The sequence below is a fragment of the Choloepus didactylus genome, chromosome 26 (assembly GCF_015220235.1).
Source record: "Choloepus didactylus isolate mChoDid1 chromosome 26, mChoDid1.pri, whole genome shotgun sequence".
NCBI lineage: Eukaryota > Metazoa > Chordata > Mammalia > Pilosa > Megalonychidae > Choloepus > Choloepus didactylus.
The window spans coordinates 16,939,577-16,957,474 of record NC_051332.1 but is presented as its reverse complement, the minus strand read 5'-3'; positions in this window follow the sequence as shown (position 1 = coordinate 16,957,474).

Here is a 17,898-nt window from a genome sequence, read left to right as displayed (position 1 = left end):
GAAGCTTTCTGTATTGGGCTTCTTAGAGTAATTGTTTTAGAAAAAGAAAAAAGGATTAAAAAAAATAAATAAATAAAAATGGGCCCTCCTCAGAGATCTAATGGGTTATTGAAATGCTAAGAGACCAAGCAACCAGGGCCATTAAGGAAAGGTCCACAGGGCAGAGAGATCAGCCTTTCTTCGGGATTTGCATATGCGCCTCTGCCCTTCCCCTTTCTATGTTCACCAGAACTCCAAAATTCCTTCGCTTTTATTTTGGAGTTTTTCGTGTTGTTTTTTTTCTATGCCTGTCTCCTCTCTCCTGGGCTGGCTGCTCTCAGATTCTCTGGTGTCTGGTCTCAGTCTATCTATGGTTGGAGTTTGGATCAGTAGAATGAGTTTCTGATAAGGGCTGCCACTGCAGTTCTCCCTTCTCCTTCCCGGAGCTGACAGCCCCTCCTCCCACGGGACTGAGCCTGGCAGGGAGGGGCGCGGGTCCCCTGGCCACAAAAACTTACAGATTTCGTTGATCTCAGCAGTTTGACGTTTTCATGAGTGTTGTATGAAGTATGCCCAAAGTCAGATTGCTCTGTGGTGTCCAGTCCCTGCAGTTCCTGGCTTTCTACCTACTTTCCTGGAGGAGTAACTAAAACATACAGGTCACCAGTCCTCCATCTTGCCCCGCCCTCACCCGTGAGTATTTAAGAAATTTGAGAGGTTTCTGGTTTGTTAGGGAACTTTGCTTGCCTGAGGCTAATGGAGATCACCTGTGAGAGATTCACAGTTTCCTGCTCCTTTAGAGGCTTACATTCTCCCTGAATGAGGCTGACATGAATTGGGGCTATGATCACCAGAGGCTTACAGAGATCTCCCATGGAGAGATTCACAGTCCCCCTGCTCCTTTAGAGGCTTACAGAGGCCACCCAAATGTTCCTCAAGTGAGACTAATGGCCCAGACCCATACAACCACTGCAACAACAAAGCGGGTGTCCCTGGTTTGCCATTGGGGGTTATGAAATGCCTGCATTATTTCACCCAAGGTGCCCCCAGATTACTTTGACTGCTGCAATGGGGAAACATGCTTATGGAGCATCAGAGAGTTTTGACTGAGCACTCAGATTTTCCTAGTCTTATGAAGACAGGTGCCTCATTAAAGAGAGCCAAGGTGCCACACTCACATGGGCTGGGGTGTCCAGAGGACACTGAGCAATACTCCTATGGGGGTATATGGGCAGAAAGATGTCACCTACCTAGGGGTGAATTAGTTGTAGATGTTTGAGAGCTGTGAGGGTAAGCCAGCATCACATCAAAGTGGTCTGAGTTGATGGACTCAAGCCACTGAATGCATGAAAACCTGAATGGCTGTGTACTTTGGGGAGCAGAGTTGACTGGAAGACTGCCTTATTTCCCCAAGGGGCTGGAGTCTCAAGCCTCAGTCAAACCTCTGTCCTGGGTCTTCAGCACCAAATGTTAGGTCAGAGTCATTCAGAAATCCACACAACACAGCAAGTCATGGTTTAAGTGGAGAGTTTAAGGTTTATTAGAGGAAGAAAGCAGAAGAAAGCAGGTTGGAGTCAGTGAAAAGAAAAAGAAAAATGGCTCCAGCTGACTATCTGAGAGCAGCAATTTTTTAAAGGAAAAACCCACATTGGGATGGGAGGGTGTCAGGGGAGAAGGGTGCCTGCTGAGTGTGTCCTTTGCCTTGATTGGGTGAATGCCTATCAATTTCCAGGCTGATAGGTTGTTAGGATTCTGACACATTATTCTTCTGAGAAAAACAGCTGCATTATCTATCTAGGGAGAGCAGAAGTTTTCAGTTTTTCATTTTATGGACATATCTGACCTTGCTTTTACCCACCTTTTGGGGTTGGGGCACCACTGTGGCTGGAACAGCCTTGAACAGCCTTCATTCTCTAGTTTATGGGGTACCTATTTTCTGTGAGATAAGCAGCAGGGCCCCTGGATCAGACATTCCTTCTATATGTTAGACTCTTTTTTCTGCATCCAGACACTCTTGTGTATCACTCTCTAGTGGAATTCAATGGGAAGATAAATGGTTTATGAAAAATCAATGGCTTATTATTCTCTGTACAGTTATTTCATTTTTATGTTTAATTTTTGAATGTAATGAGTAGTAAACATATTAAATAATTATTGTTATTAATTTAATAATAAATTAATAACATTATAAAGGAAATATTGCAAGGCCACTGCAAATTTATAAAATGATTTCTAATGATTTTCAAATTTATGAACAGCAATTTTCATATGATGCTAATTTCAAGTATTAAAAATAAGAATTCTACATAGAAAAATAAAAAAAAATCCAAATTTCTCTTCAAAATTTAATATTTTAACCTGAATCTGTAGAACTGTAATTTAGTAGACTGGATTATTCAAGATGATGGTATAAACACATAGCTTTTGTCATGTGACTATGTGACTGTTAAAACTTTGTGACTGATACTCCTTTTATCCAGATAATAAAATAAAGACAAGAAAAGTATAAATATTAGGGAGGTTAAGGGGCATGGGTTGTTTGGGGTATTACTTTTTATTTTTATTTTTCTGGAATAATGAAAATATTCTAAAATTGATTGTGGTGATGAATACACAACTATATGATGATACTGTGAGTCATTATTTGTATACTTTGGATGAATTACATGATGTATGACTATATCTTAACAAAATTGCATTAAAAAAATGGAAGGTGGACATCAGCATTGAGATCACAAACATAAGATGACTCAGTATAACATGAGTATATTAACAATTATTAAAATACACATTAGATGGATTGTAAAAATTGCCCAAAATTTCCTTCTGTTATATCAAGAACCACTGCAATTTGACTCCAAGAAATTTTTGATTCCATATTCCTACTCCATTGAATCTGGACTGACCTTTGATTTGCTTTGGCAAAAATAATGAGACTGAAGCAACAGTGTCCCAGATGTAATTGTAGGCATCCAGAGGCATTACACACTACTTCTCACTTCTTTGGATTCATGTAACCACCATTTAAACTTCTGGAGAGTGAGAGAGCACATGGAACAGAGATTGATATTCTCAATCACAGTAAACTAGACCAGCTGACTCTCATTTATAGCTGACTTGCTGAACACAGGCAGAAGAGACTGTTCCACCATCCCAGATAAACAAACACACAAGGAACTACATATATTTAACCGTACAATCTGAAAAGTTTTGACATATATAATGTCATATATATGTGTGTGTGTGTAAATATATAAATGCCCATATATATATATACACACATACACATATGTGAAAACCTCATTACAGTCAAGACAATGGACATAGTCATCACTTCAAATGTTTTCTTATGTTCCTCCCCCATCTTCAGACAACTACTGATCTGCTTTCTGTCACTATAGATTAGATTACATTATCTGGAATTTTATATAAATGGAATCAAACATTACATACTATATTTTTTCTAGCTTTATCCACTCAGTGTCATTAATACAAAGCAAGGATTGGCTAAATTGCATTTGATTATAATGTATTATTATTTTAGTCTACTTTTGAATTCTCATTGCTAAAGTCTTGGTACAGGTCTTGGCATCTACGTTTATGCTGAATATTTGTCTGTAATTTTAAAAATATGTTTCCCTGATTTGGATATCAGAATAATACTGATCTCATAAAATTAATGTCTCTTTCTAAAAAACAATGCTATAAAACTCTTTCCTGGTTATTATCTTAAAGAAAATTTTTAACAATTGCATTTTTAAATTCATAATTTTTGAGGAAAGAAAAACAGCCATGCACTAATTGTTCGGTAAAATACATGTCAATACTTTGAATGTTGGGAAGACATGTATTTAGTAAATAAACACACAAAAATGGTATAATAAAGAATATTTTATTTGAAATATTTTTGTCAAGATTTCATCAATATATTCAGTACAATATTAATTATATATTTTTATTTTTACATATTCATAATTTTTTATGCCCATGGAAAGTGGTCTGAAGTAATTATTTATAATTTTCATTATTTTGCAGTTATTTTACTACATTGATATTTTCTGTATTATTGATTTTTAAAATTGCATTTATTTGGTGCATTAGAATTCAATTTCATGCCCAATTATAAATGTGTAAAACCATCTAGTAATACTTTATACATTGTGATATATATTTATTCCATCTGTCTCTTTCATTCCACCTATATATAACTATCATCTATCTATCATCTATCTCTCTTTAGTAACCTATTGCATGTAGAGGTTTGTGTGTATCTGAGTGTGATTGAATGTGAGGTGTATGTACAGTTATAGGTTTTAGTCAGAACATTTTCTTATATTCCAGCCTCCTTGATATACTTTGAGAATGAAAAAGATACTTTTTCTTGCAATTTTATTGCGATATAGTCACATACTATACACAATCATCTGAAGTGTAGAATCAGTTGTTCACAGCATCATCATATAGTTGTGCAATCATCCTCAATAAATTTTGAACAATTTCATTACCTTAATAATTATACAAATAAGAATAAAAATAAAAGTAAAAAAGAACACCCAAAACAACCCATTTCAATATCCCCCCTGTTATTCATTTACTTTTTTGTGCCCGTTTTTCTGCTCATCTATCCTTCCACTGGATAAAGGGAGTTTGAGCCACAAGGTTTTCACAATAACATGTTCACACCATATAAGTTATGTAGTTATACACTTGTCTTCAGGAATCAAGGTTACTGGGTTGCAGTTCAACAGCTTCAGGTATTTCCTTTTAGCTATGCTAATATAATGAAAACTAAAAAGGGATTTCTGTGTAATGCATAAGAATAAACTCCAGAATGACCTCTTGATTCCAGGTCCAGGCTCATCCCTGGGAGTCATGTCCTACATTTCCAGGGAGACTTACATCCTTGGCAGTCATGTATCAAATATGGGGGAGGGCAGCAAGTCCACATGCCATGTTGGCTTGGAGACAGAGTCCACATTTGAGAAACAACAGAGGTTCTCTGGGGATGACACTTTGGCACTGGTATAAGTAGGCTTAGACTCTCCTTTACAGTAACAAGTTTCATAAGGGTAAGGCCCAAGATTGAGGGCTAAGCATACTAAATTGGTGGTCCCCAATGCTTGTGAAAATATATGGAATTCCCCAGGTGGGTAAATTTAATATTTCCACATTTTCCCCAAGTGCCTGAAGGGGCTTTACAGCTACAATTTTATCCTATGCCCAAATTACTCTGGGATATACTGGGGCATCACATTGACTTGTACAAACAAACCAGATCTCACTCCCTATTCAGGGTTCCATATAATTATGGTGTTTGAATAAACTGACCATTTAAGTTAAATAACATAGTGTGCTACAGAAAGTAAAGATTTTCCACCAAATAAACATATGTATCTTTGGTCTCATCCAGAAGTTGAAGTTTAAAGCACAGTCAATATCATCCTTTATGCTTTAGCCTGATTTGCCATAGTCCTAACCAGGGTCATTTTGTTCATTTCTCTAATTGAAGTATAATCTCTTTTTTGGCTTCTTTAATATTTGCTGTGTGGAGTAATTTTAACATTCATAGTTACTGAACTCTAAATCTGAGTTTCAGCTGTCATACAGATATGAAAAATTCTGGGGACTGACCAGTATATACACAAGAGCTCAGCACCTCAGAATCTATAAATAGCTGTTACAACTCAAGAATAGAAGTAAGTGCTATAAGAGCTTGCAATCTAGTAACCATTAAAATAGGACTTTCCATGATAACCTACACTCTCAGATTCAGTTCTCAGAGTTTGCACATTATAGTTAGTCCACATTAGTGAGATGTTATAATGTCTGTCTTTACATTTCTGGTTTATTTCCTAGATTATACTGTCCTCAAAGTCCATTTACATAACTGCATACCACAAAACTTAATTTCTTCTTGCAGCTGCTCAATATTCCATGGTATTGTCATGGGTTTGTCTTTTTACACCTCAAACCTGTGACCTCCATTAGAAAAGGTCTGAGTCTTATCTGGTCATGATTCTGTCACTTTGGTTTTCATGAAGTAAACTGTCACTCAATGAGGAGTATAGTTTAAAAGTAAAGAGCACTCAAGACAAGAATTCAACTTCAAAACATTTTTACTAAAGGATCACTTAAGGTAAAAAGAACAAGTTTACAGTGTAAAAATTAACTGATACATTACCAAGCCTGGGAGACCCTGCTCCTTGAGGTGCATCTGGATATGAGATCAGAGAGCTCCCTCTTGTCTGTGTTACAGACAATTTATAGCACTTTTGATTCACATTCAATCAATTCAAATTCTATTTTACCTTTGAACCATGAGTGGTTCACAAAGCATCTTGATCCATGAGTGGTTCAAGAAAAAAGGAGGGTATTCACAGTATTGTCAGAGATGTAGACTTGAATGTCTGCAAAGCTCTACAGATAATATTTCTGCTAATTAAGCTATTACTTCTGGAAGAGCAATATGACATACTTTTTTCTTACATAAAATCTAAATATTAGGTTACTATTATTTATCTCTAACTTAATATAGTTCTCTTATTTCATTCTGTGATTACTTTAGACATTACATCATGTTGATAAACATACATTTGATTAGAACTGTATTCAGTCTTGCTACATTACTAATGACTTCTCTATGATTAAAGTAACATCTGAAACACCATCCTGTTTTCTTTTCACACAGAGAACCATAAGGTTAGATATTATCTATATCTAAGAAGGTTGAGAAGCCTTACTGCTTTCTTGAAAATATTCATAGCTTTTCACTGTTTAACTTGTCCTTCAGTATAATCTAATATAGGACTCAAAGGATATGAGCCATCTGTTCAGTTATTATAGAATGGCCTTTCCACTTTTCTCATTTGGAAATTGTGCTTGAGTGTTTTCAGGTAAAATTTCTGTTAAATGTACTGCTATATCAGAAGAAATAACTGGTTCTTCACTATCAGAACAAAACATCATGTGCTATATGAGAGCAGCATAGAGAAGAGTCAGCATCATCATTATCAGATTCCTCAGGAGAGATATTATTCTGCAACTGTGGATATACACCACAGTTCACCTTTCCATTCATAAGTTGATATACCCTTAGGCCACCTGCATCAATTGCAAATCATGAATACTGCTGTCATAAACACCAGTATGCAAATGTCCATTCATGTCCCTGCTCTCAGTTCTTCCATTAAGCCCAATAAAGTGGTTGCAAAACCATGTGGATACCCCATACTTGGCTTTTTGTGGAACCTCCACACTGCCCTCCATAGGGGCTGAATCATTCTTCTTCCCCACCGGCAGTGATTAAGTACATCCCTCTCATCAAATTTCTCCAGCAATTGTATCACTCTGTTTATTTTGTTAAAAATTTCATCCTAAGTAAACAATCAGTGGTTCCAGTATAATCATATAGTTGTTCATTCACCACCACAAAATATATGCAGACATTTCCATTTCTTCCCCAAAAAATGAGGAAGAGAAAAAAAATGAAAAACAAAATAAAAAATGACAAACAATAAAATGAAAAGAAAAAATTACATTAAAAGGTTCAGACACCACCAACACCACCAAGAATCCCATACCCCTTCCTTAAACCCACCTCTTACAGACAATTATATTTGATATATTGCCTTTGTTATAATTAGAGGAGACACATTACAATGTTCCTGTTAACTATAGACTTTAGTTTGCATTGATTGTATTTTCCTGAAATGCCATCCCATTATCAACACCTTGCAAAGTTGACATTAATTTGTTCTCCCTCATGTAAAAACATTCTTATACTTGGACATTTATTCAACATCATTTACCACTATAGTTTACACTAAATTATACAGTCCCAGTCTTTATCTTCTAACTTTCCTTCTGGTGTTCTATATGCCCCTAGCCTTCCTCATTCACCTGTACTCACACACATCCTTGTTCAGTGTAATTAAAATACTGTGCTAACATCACACAGTATCATGTTATCTATTTCTGCATCCACAAAAATCAATGAAGTTGAATATTCTATACTCCTTCAGCATCAAAAGCCCAGTCTATGCCCTCTTTCTATCTACTGATAAACTGTGTTCTCAGCTTTAACTCTCAGAGATTTCTTATAAACATTATTTCATTAAATGTGACTGTACAGTATTTCTACTTTTTTCTGTCTAATTTAACTCAACATAATGTCTTCAAGGTTCATCCACATTATTATATGCTTTATGACTTTACTCAGTCTTACACAGGCATAATATTCCACTGTATGTATATGCCACATTTTGTTATCCACTCATCAACTGATAGATATTTGGGCTGTTACATCTGTTGGCAATCATGAATAGTGCCACTATAAATACTGGTGTGTAAATGTCTATTCATGTCCTTACCTTCAGTTCTTCTGAATATATACTTAGCAAAGGGATTGCTGGATCAAAAGGCAATTCTATGCTTAGCTACCTAGGGAACCACCACACTGCCTTCTAGAGAGGCTGCACAATTCTACATTCCAACCAACAATGAAAAATTGTGCCTCTTCTCCAGATCCTCTCCAACATTTGTAATATTCTGTTTTATTTTTATAATGGTCATTCTATTAAGTGTGAGATGATATCTTACTGTGGTTTTGATTTGCATTTCCCTAATAGCCATTGAAGCTGAGCACCTTTTCATATGTTTATCAGCCATTTGTATTTCCTCTCCAGAAAATTATCTGTCCATGTCTTTTACCCATTTTAACTGTTTTTTCATTTTTTATTAATTTATCAAAAAATTTAAAAAGACAATAAAAAACATTTCAAACAAAACCAAAGCAAAGGAATAAGAAAAAAATCAAATAACCTAAAATAACTTCATTACTTCTAATATGTTCCTATTCTACCCCAAGAAAATGCACAGATTATAACTCAGGAAAGGAATAAGAAAAACATGTAATCTAAGATAACAATATTTCTGTTAACTTGTTCCTACCATACCTACCAGAAATTAACAAACCATAGGTATTCGTGAGCATTTCCAGAATGTTAAATATACCCATGGTAACATATCTGTTCTTATTAAATTATCATTGCCCCTTCAGTAATTGCTATCACAAGGTCCCCTACATTCTACATTATAAACCATTTATTTTACATTTTAAGTGTTTACATTACTGGTAACATATAATATTTCTCTTTTTGTGCCTGGCTTATTTTGTTCAGCATTATGTCTTATAGGTTCATCCATGTTGTAGTATGTTTCATGACCTCATTCCATCTTACTTCCACATAGTATTCCATCATGTGTATATACCACATTTTATTTATCCACTCATCTGCTGAAGGACTTTTAGGTTGTTTCCATCTCTCAGCAATTGTGAATATTGGTGCTATGAACATTGGTGTGCAGATATCTATTTGTTTCACTGCTTTCAGATCTTCTGGGTATATGTCTAGAAATGCAGTTGCTGGATTGAAGGGTAATTCTGTATCTAGTTTTCTAAGGAACTTCCAGACTGACTTTCAGAGTGCCTCAACCATTATACAGTCCCACCAACAATGAATAAGAGTTCCAATTTCTCCACATCCTCCCCAGCATTTGTAGTTACCTGCTTGTTTAATGGCAGCCATTCTGATTGGTGTGATGGTATGTCATTCTGGTCTTTACTTGCATCTCCCTAATAGCTAGTGAAGCTGAACATTCTTTCATGTGTTTTCTGGCTATTTGCATTTCCTCTTCAAACTGTCTTTTCATATCTTTGGCCCATTTTATAATTGGGCTGTTTTTATCACTGTTGTTGAGTTGTAGGATTTCACCATATATGCAAGATATCAGCCTTTTGTCAGATACATGGTTTCCAAATATTTTTTTAACATTGAGTTGGTAAAATTTTTTCCCATTGGGTTGGTTGCCTCTTCACCTTTTTGACAAATTCATTTGAGGTACAGAAACTTCTAAGTTTGAGGAGTTTCTATTTATCTATTTTTTCTTTTGTTGCTTATGGTTTGGGTGTAAGATCTAGGAAGAGACCACCTAATATGAGGTCTTGAAGATGTTTCCTTACATTATCTTCTAGGAGTTTTATGGTACTGTCTCTTATGTTGAGGTCTTTAACCCATTCTGAGTTAATTTCTGTGTTGGGTCTGAGTTAGAGGTACTCTTTCATTCTTTTGGATATGGATATCCAACTCTCCCAGCCCCATTTCTTGAAAAGACTATGTCCCAGTTCAGTGACTTTGGGGGCCTCACCAAAGATCAGTTGACTATAGATCTGGGGGTCTATCTCTGAATTCTCAATTCAATTCCATTGGTCAATATGTCTATTTTTGTGCCAGTACCATGCTGTTTAGACTACTGTGGCTTTATAATAAGCTTCAAACTCAGGGACCATAAGTCCTCCAGCTTTGTTTCTCTTTCTTAGAATGTTCTTAGCAATTTGAGGCATCTTCCCTTTCCGAATAAATTTGATAACTAGCTTTTCCAAGTCTGCAAATTAGGTTGTTGGAATTTTTATTGTGATTGCATTGAATCTGTAGATGAGTTTGAGTAGAATTGACATCTTAATGACATTTAGCCTTCTTATCCTTGAACATGGAATACTTTTCCATCTTTTAAGGTCCCTTTCTGTTTCTTTTAGTAGAGTTATGTAGTTTTCTTTGTATAGGTCTTTTAAGTCTCTGGGTAAGTTTATTCCTAGGTACTTGATTTTTTTAGTTGCTATTGAAAATGGTATCTTTTTCTTTAGTGTATCTTCAGATCTGACATTTCTAGTATATAGGAACATTGATTTATGTGCATGAGATTTGTATCCCACTACTTTGCTATATTTCTTAGCTCTAGAAACTGTGTCAACAATTTCTCAGGGTTTTCCAGATACAAGATCATATTTTCTGCAAATAATGAAAGTTTTACTTCTTCCTTTCCAATCTGTATGCCTTTTATTTCTTTGTCTTGCTGGATTACACTGACTAGCACTTCTAGCACAGTGTTAACCAACGGTGGTGAAAGTGGGCATGCTTGTCTCATTCCTGATCTTAAAGGGAAGGCTTTCTTCCTCTTGCCATTGAGTAATATGTGGCTGTGGGTTTTTCATATATGCTCTTTATCATATTGAGGAAGTCTCCTTCCATTCCTAACTTTTGAAGGGTTTTTATCAAGAAGTGATGTTGGATTTTGTCAAATCCTTTTTCAGCATCCATTGAGATGATCATTTGATATTTCCCTTTAGATTTTTATAATATTCATTTTATTGAGATATATTCACATACCACACAGTCATACAAAACAAATCATACATTTGATTGTTCACAGTACCATTACGTAGTTGTACATTCATTACCAAAATCAATCCCCAACACCCTCATTACCACCCCCACAAAAATAACCAGAATAGCAATTAAAGTGAAAAAGAGCAACTAAAGTAAAAAAGAACACTGGGCGCCCTTGTCTGTCTGTTTGTTTGTTTCCTTCCCCCACCTTTCCAATCATTCATCAACAAGCTAGACAAAGGGGAGTGTGATCCCCATGGCCCCCCAAATACCACTGACCCCCCTCATAAGCCACGTTTTTATGCAATTGTCTTCAAGATTCATGCGTTCTGAGAGGTCGTTTGATAATTTCAGTTGTCTACTACCAGCTACCCCAATTCATTAGAACCTAAAATGGGTTGTCTATATTGTGCATAAAAGTGCTCACCAGAGTGACCTCTCAGCTCCTTTTGGAATTTCTCTGCCACTGAAGTTTATTTCATTTCCTTTCACATCCCCCTTTTGGTCAAGAAGATGTTCTCCATCCCACGATGCCTGGTCTACATTTCTCCCCAGGAGTCATATTCCATGTTGCCAGGGAGATTCACTCCCTGGGTGTCTGATCCCATGTAGGGGGGAGGGCAGTGGTTTCACCTTTCAAGTTGGCGTAGCTAGAGAGAGAGGGCCACATCTGAGCAACAAAGAGGCATTTGGTAGGATGCTCTTCAGCACAATTATAGGGAGGCCAAGCCTCTCTTTTGCAGCAACAGTCTTCCCAAGGGCAAATACCGTGGTAGAGGGCTCAATCCATCAAACCACCAGTCCCCTATGTCTGTGGGCATGTTAGCAACTATTGAGGTAGGGCAGGTCAATACCCCTGCATTCTCCACCAGCTCCTCAAGGGGGCTCTGCATATTTTTTTCCTTGTTTTTTTTAAAAACTTTTTTTCCTAGATCAACTGCATGAAAAATAAAAAAATTTAAAAAAAACATACAATAAAAGAACATTTCAAAGATACCATAAGAAGGGCGTAAGAAAAAGACAACTAAACTAAGATAACTATTTTACTTCCAACATGTTCCTACTTTACCATAAGAAAGTAACCTAATATAGCAACAATTCTGTGAACTTGTTCCTGCTATACTCATCAGAAATTAACAGACCATAGTCATTCCTGGGCAACCCGAGAACATTAAATTTACCCACGATAGCTTATCTGTTCTTCTTGGGTTATTGTTCCCCGTTCCTTGATTGCTCTCTATCACTAGTTAACCTACATTCAACATTATAGACCAACTGTTTTACATTTTTCAAAGTTCATATTAGTGGTAGCATATAATATTTCTCTTTTTGTGCCTGGCTTATTTTGCTCAGCATTATGCCTTCAAGGTTCATCATGTTGTCACATGTTTCATGACATCGTCCCTTCTTACTGCCATGTAGTATTCCATCGTGTGTATATATCACATTTTATTTATCCACTCATCTTTTGAAGGACATTTGGGTTGTTTCCATCTCTTGGCAATTGTGAATAATGCTGCTATGAACATTGGCATGCAGATATCTGTTTGTGTCACTGCTTTCTGATCTTCCGGGTATATACTGAGAAATGCAATCACTGGATCGAAGGGTATCTCTCTATGTACCTTTTTGTTTTCTATATTACCTTTATTTTTTTTAATTAAGCAATACAAATGCCATTACTTTTTCTTCTATATTTTATAGGTTTCCTTTTTTATTATTCATTTTATTGAGATGTATTCACATACCACGCAGTCATACAAAACAAATTGTACATTTGATTGTTCACAGTACCATTACGTAGTTGTACATTCATTACCAAACTCAATCTCTGACCCCCTCATTAACGCACCCACAAAAATAACCAGAATAAGAACTAAAGTGAAAAGGAGCAACTAAAGTAAAAAACAACACTGTGTGCCCTTGTCTGTTTGTTTGTTTCCTTCCCCCACCTTTCCACTCATCCATCCACAAACTAGACAAAAGGGAGTGTGATCCCCATGGCCCCCCCAATCTCACTGTCCCCCCTCATAAGCCACATTTTTATACAATTGTCTTCAAGATTCATGGGTTCTGGGCTGTAGTTTGATAGTTTCAGGTATCCACCACCAGCTACCCAATTCATTAGAAACTAAAAAGGGTTGTCTATATTGTGTGTAAGAGTGCCAAACAAAGTGACCTCTCAGCTCCTTTTGGAATCTCTCTGCCACTGAAGCTTATTTCATTTCCATTCACATCCCCCTTTTGGTCAAGAAGATGTTCTCCATCCCACGATACCCGGTCTACATTCCTCCCCAGGAGTCATATTCCACATTGCCAGGGAGATTCACTACCCAGGGTGTCTGATCCAATGTAGGGGGGAGGGCAGTGATTTCACCTTTCAGTTTGGCTTAGCTAGAGAGATAGGGCCACATCTGAGCAACAAAGAGGCTTTTGGGAGGATGCTCTTAGGCACAATTATAGGGAGGCCTAGCCTCTCCTTTGCAGCAACAGTCCTCCCAAGGGCAAATTCCTTGGTAGAGGGCTCAATCCATCAAACCACCAATCCCCTTCTATATAGCATTCTAAGTAACTGCCAGACTGACTTCCAGAGTGGCTGAACCATTATAGAGTACCACCAACAGTGAATAAGAGTTCCAATTTCTCCACATCTCCTCCAGCATTTGTAGTTTCCTGTTTGTTTAATGGCAGCCATTCTAATAGGTGTGAGATGGTATCTCATTGTGGTCTTAATTTGCATCTCTCTAATAGCTAGTGAAGCTGAACATTTTTTCATGTGTTTCTTGGCCATTTGTATTTCCTCTTCAGAAAACTGTCTTTACATACCTTTTGCGCATTTTATAATTGGACTGTCTGTATTATGGTCATTGAGTTGTAGGATTTCTTTATATATGCAAGATATCAGCCTTTTGTCAGATACATGGTTTCCAAAATTTTTTCCCATTGAGTTGGCAGCCTCTTCACCTTTTTGACAAATTCCTTTGAGATGCAGAAACTTCCAACCTTGAGGAGTTTCCATTTATCTATTTTTACTTTTGTTGCTTGTGCTTTGGGTGTAAAGTCTAGGAATTGACCACCTAATACAAGATCTTGTAAATGTTTTCCTACATTATCTTCTAGGAGTTTTATGGTACTTTCTTTTCTATTGAGATCTTTGGTTCATTTTGAGTTAATTTTTGTGTAGGGTGTGAGGTAGTGGTCTTCTTTCATTCTTTTGGATATGGATATACAACTCTCCCAGCCCCATTTGTTGAAAAGACAATTAGGACCTAGTTCAGTGACTTTGGGGGCCTTAACAAAGATCAGTCAGCCATAGATCTGGGGGTCTATCTCCAAATTCTCAATTCAATTCCTTTGATCTATATGTCTATCTTTGAGCCAGTACCATGCTGTTTTTACAACTGTGGCTTTATAATAAGCTTCAAAGTCAGGGAGAGGAAGTCCTCCCACTTTGTTTTTCTTTTTTAGAGTGTCTTTAGCAATTTGAGGCATCTTCCCTTTCCAAATAAATTTGAGAACTAGCTTTTCCAAGTCTGCAAAGTAGGTTGTTGGAATTTTGATTGGGATTGCATTGAATCTGTAGATGAGTTTGTATAGAATTGACATCTTAGTGACATTTAGCCTTCCTATCCATGAACATGGATATTTTTCCATCTTTTAAGGTACCCTTCTATTTCTTTTAATAGAGTTATGTAGTTTTCTTTGTATAGGTCTTTTACATCTTTGGTGAAGTTTATTCCTAGGTACTCGATTTTTTTAGTTGCTATTGAAAATGTTATCTTTTTCTTGAGTGTCTCTTCAGTTTGTTCATTTCTAGCATATAGAAACATTGCTTAATTATGTGCATTAATCTTGTATCCCACTACTTTGCTAAATTTGTTTATTAGCTCTAGTAGCTGTATCTTTGATTTCTCAGTGTTTTCCAAATATGAGATCATATCATCTGCAAACAATTACATTTTTAATTCTTCCTTTCCAATTTGGATGCCTTTTATTTCTTTGTCTTGCCAGATTGCCCTGGCTAGCACTTCCAGCACAATGTTGAATAACAGTGGTGATAATGGGCATCCTTGTCTTGTTTCTGATGTTTGGGGGAAAGCTTTCAGTCTCTCACAATTGAGTACCATACTGGCTGTGAGTTTTTTATGTATGCTCTTTGTAATATTGAAGAAGTTTCCTTCAATTCCTACCTTTTGAAGTGTTTTTATCAAAAACGGATGTTGGATTTTGTCAAATGCATTTTCAGCATCTATGGAGATGATCATTTGATTTCTCCCATTGGATTTGTTAATGTGTTGTAATACACTGATTGATTTTATTATGTTGAACCATCCTTGCATGCCTGGAATGAACTCCACTTGGTCATGGTGTATGATTTTTTTAATGTGTCTTTGGATTCGATTTGCAAGTATTTTGTTGAGGATTTTTGCATCTATATTCATTAGGGAGATTGGCTGGTAGTTTTCCTTTTTTGTAGCAACTTTGCCTGGTTTTGGTATCAGATTGATGTTAGTTTCATAAAATGAGTTAGGTAGTACTCCATTTTCTTCAATGTTTTGAAAGAGTTTAAGTCAGATTGGTGTCAGTTCTTTTTGGAAAGTTTGGTAGAATTCCCCTGTGAAGCCATCTGGCCCTGGGCATTTATTTGTGGGAAGATTTTTGATGACTGATTGGATCTCTTTCCTTGTGATTGGTTGGTTGAGGTCTTCTGTTTCTTTTCTGTTCAGTCTAGGTTGTTCATATGTTTCCAGGAAATTGTCCATTTCCTCTACATTATCCAGTTTGTTGCCATACAGTTGTTCATAGTATCCTCTTATAATATTTTTAATTTCCTCAGGATCTGCAGTAATGTCAACTTTCTCGTTCATTATTTTGTTTATATGGATCTTGTCTTTCTTTGATTTTGTCAGTCTAGCTATGGACTTGTCAATCTTGTTGATCTTCTCAAACAACAAACTTTTGGTGTTAGTTATCCTCTCCATTGTTTTTTTTTTTTCTTTTGTTCTCTATGTCATTTATTTCTGCTTTAATCCTTGTTATTTCTTTTCTTCTACTTGGTTTAGGATTGGTTTGCTGTTCATTTTTGAGCTTCTTCAGTTGATCCATTAGTTCTTTCATTTTAGCTCTTTCTTCCTTTTTAATATATGCATTTAGTGCTATAAATTTCCCCCTCAGTACCAGTTTTGCTGCGTCTCATAGGTTTTGGTATGTTGTGTTTTCATTTTCATTCATCTCTCTATTTTTAGCAATTTATCTTGCTATTTTTTCTTTAACCCACTGATTGTTTAGGAGTGTGTTGTTTAACCTCCAGGTATTTGTGAATTTTCTAAGTCTTTTAGGGTTATTGACTTCTAATTGTATTTGAATGTGGTCAGAGAATGTGCTTTGAATAATTTGAATAATTTCAATCTTTTTCAATTTATTGAGCCTTGTTCCAGCATATGATCTATTCTGGAGAAAGTTCCGTGAGCACTAGAGAAATATGTGTGTCCTGGTGATTTGGGATGTAATGTTTTTTATATGTCTGTTAAATCCAATCCATGTATCAGATTGTTGAGGTTTTCAATTTCCTTATTGGTCTTCTGTCTGGTTGATCTATCTATAGGAGAGAGTGATGTGTTGCAGTCTCCCACAATTATTGTGGAAACATCAATTGCTTCCTCTATTTTTGCCAGTGTTTCTCTCATGTATTTTGTGGCACCTTGATTGGGTACATAAACATTTATGATTGTTATTTCTTCTTGTTGAATTGCCCCTTTTATTAGTATGTAGTGACCTTTTTTGTCTCTCAAAACATCCCTGCATTTAAAGTCTATTTTACCTGAGATTAATATTGCTACACCTGCTTTCTTTTGGCTGTAGCTTGCATGAAATATTTTTTCCATCCTTTCCCTTTCAATTTCTTTGTGTTCCTGTGTCTAAGATGAGTGTCTTGTATGTAGCATATTGATGGTTCATTTTTTTGATCCATTCTGTGAATCTATATCTTTTAATTGATGAGTTTAATCCATTTACATTCAACATTATAACCATGAAGGCATTTCTTGAATCAGCCATCTTATCCTTTGGTTTATGTTTGTCACATATATTTTTCTCTCTCTCTATTAATATCCATTAATGTACCCATACTGAATCTCTTTAGTACTGAACCTTTCTCCATGTCTCTCTCTCCTTTCTTTGTTTCTCTGACTGTAGGGCTCCCTTTAGTATCTCCAGTAGGTCAGGTCTTTTGTTAGCATATTCTCTCAGCATTTGTTTATCTGTGAAAAATTTAAGCTCCCCCTCAAATTTGAAGGAGAGCTTTCCTGGATAAAGAATTCTTGGTTGGAAATTTTTCTCACTCAGAAGTTTAAATATGTCATGTCACTGCCTTCTTGCCTCCATGATGGCTGCTGAGTAGTCACTTAGTCTTATGCTGTTTCCTTTGTATGTGGTGAATTGCTTTTCTCTTGCTGCTTTCAGAACTTGCTCCTTCTCTTCTGTATTTGACAGTGTGATCAGAATATGTCTCAGAGTTGGTTTATTTGGATTTATTCTATTTGGAGTTTGCTGGGCATTTATGATTTGTGTATTTATGGTGTTTAGAAGATTTGGGACGTTTTCCCCAACAAATTCTTTGAATACTCTTCCTAGAACTTGGCCCTTTTATTCTCCTTCTGGAACACCAGTGAGTCTTATATTTGGACATTTTATA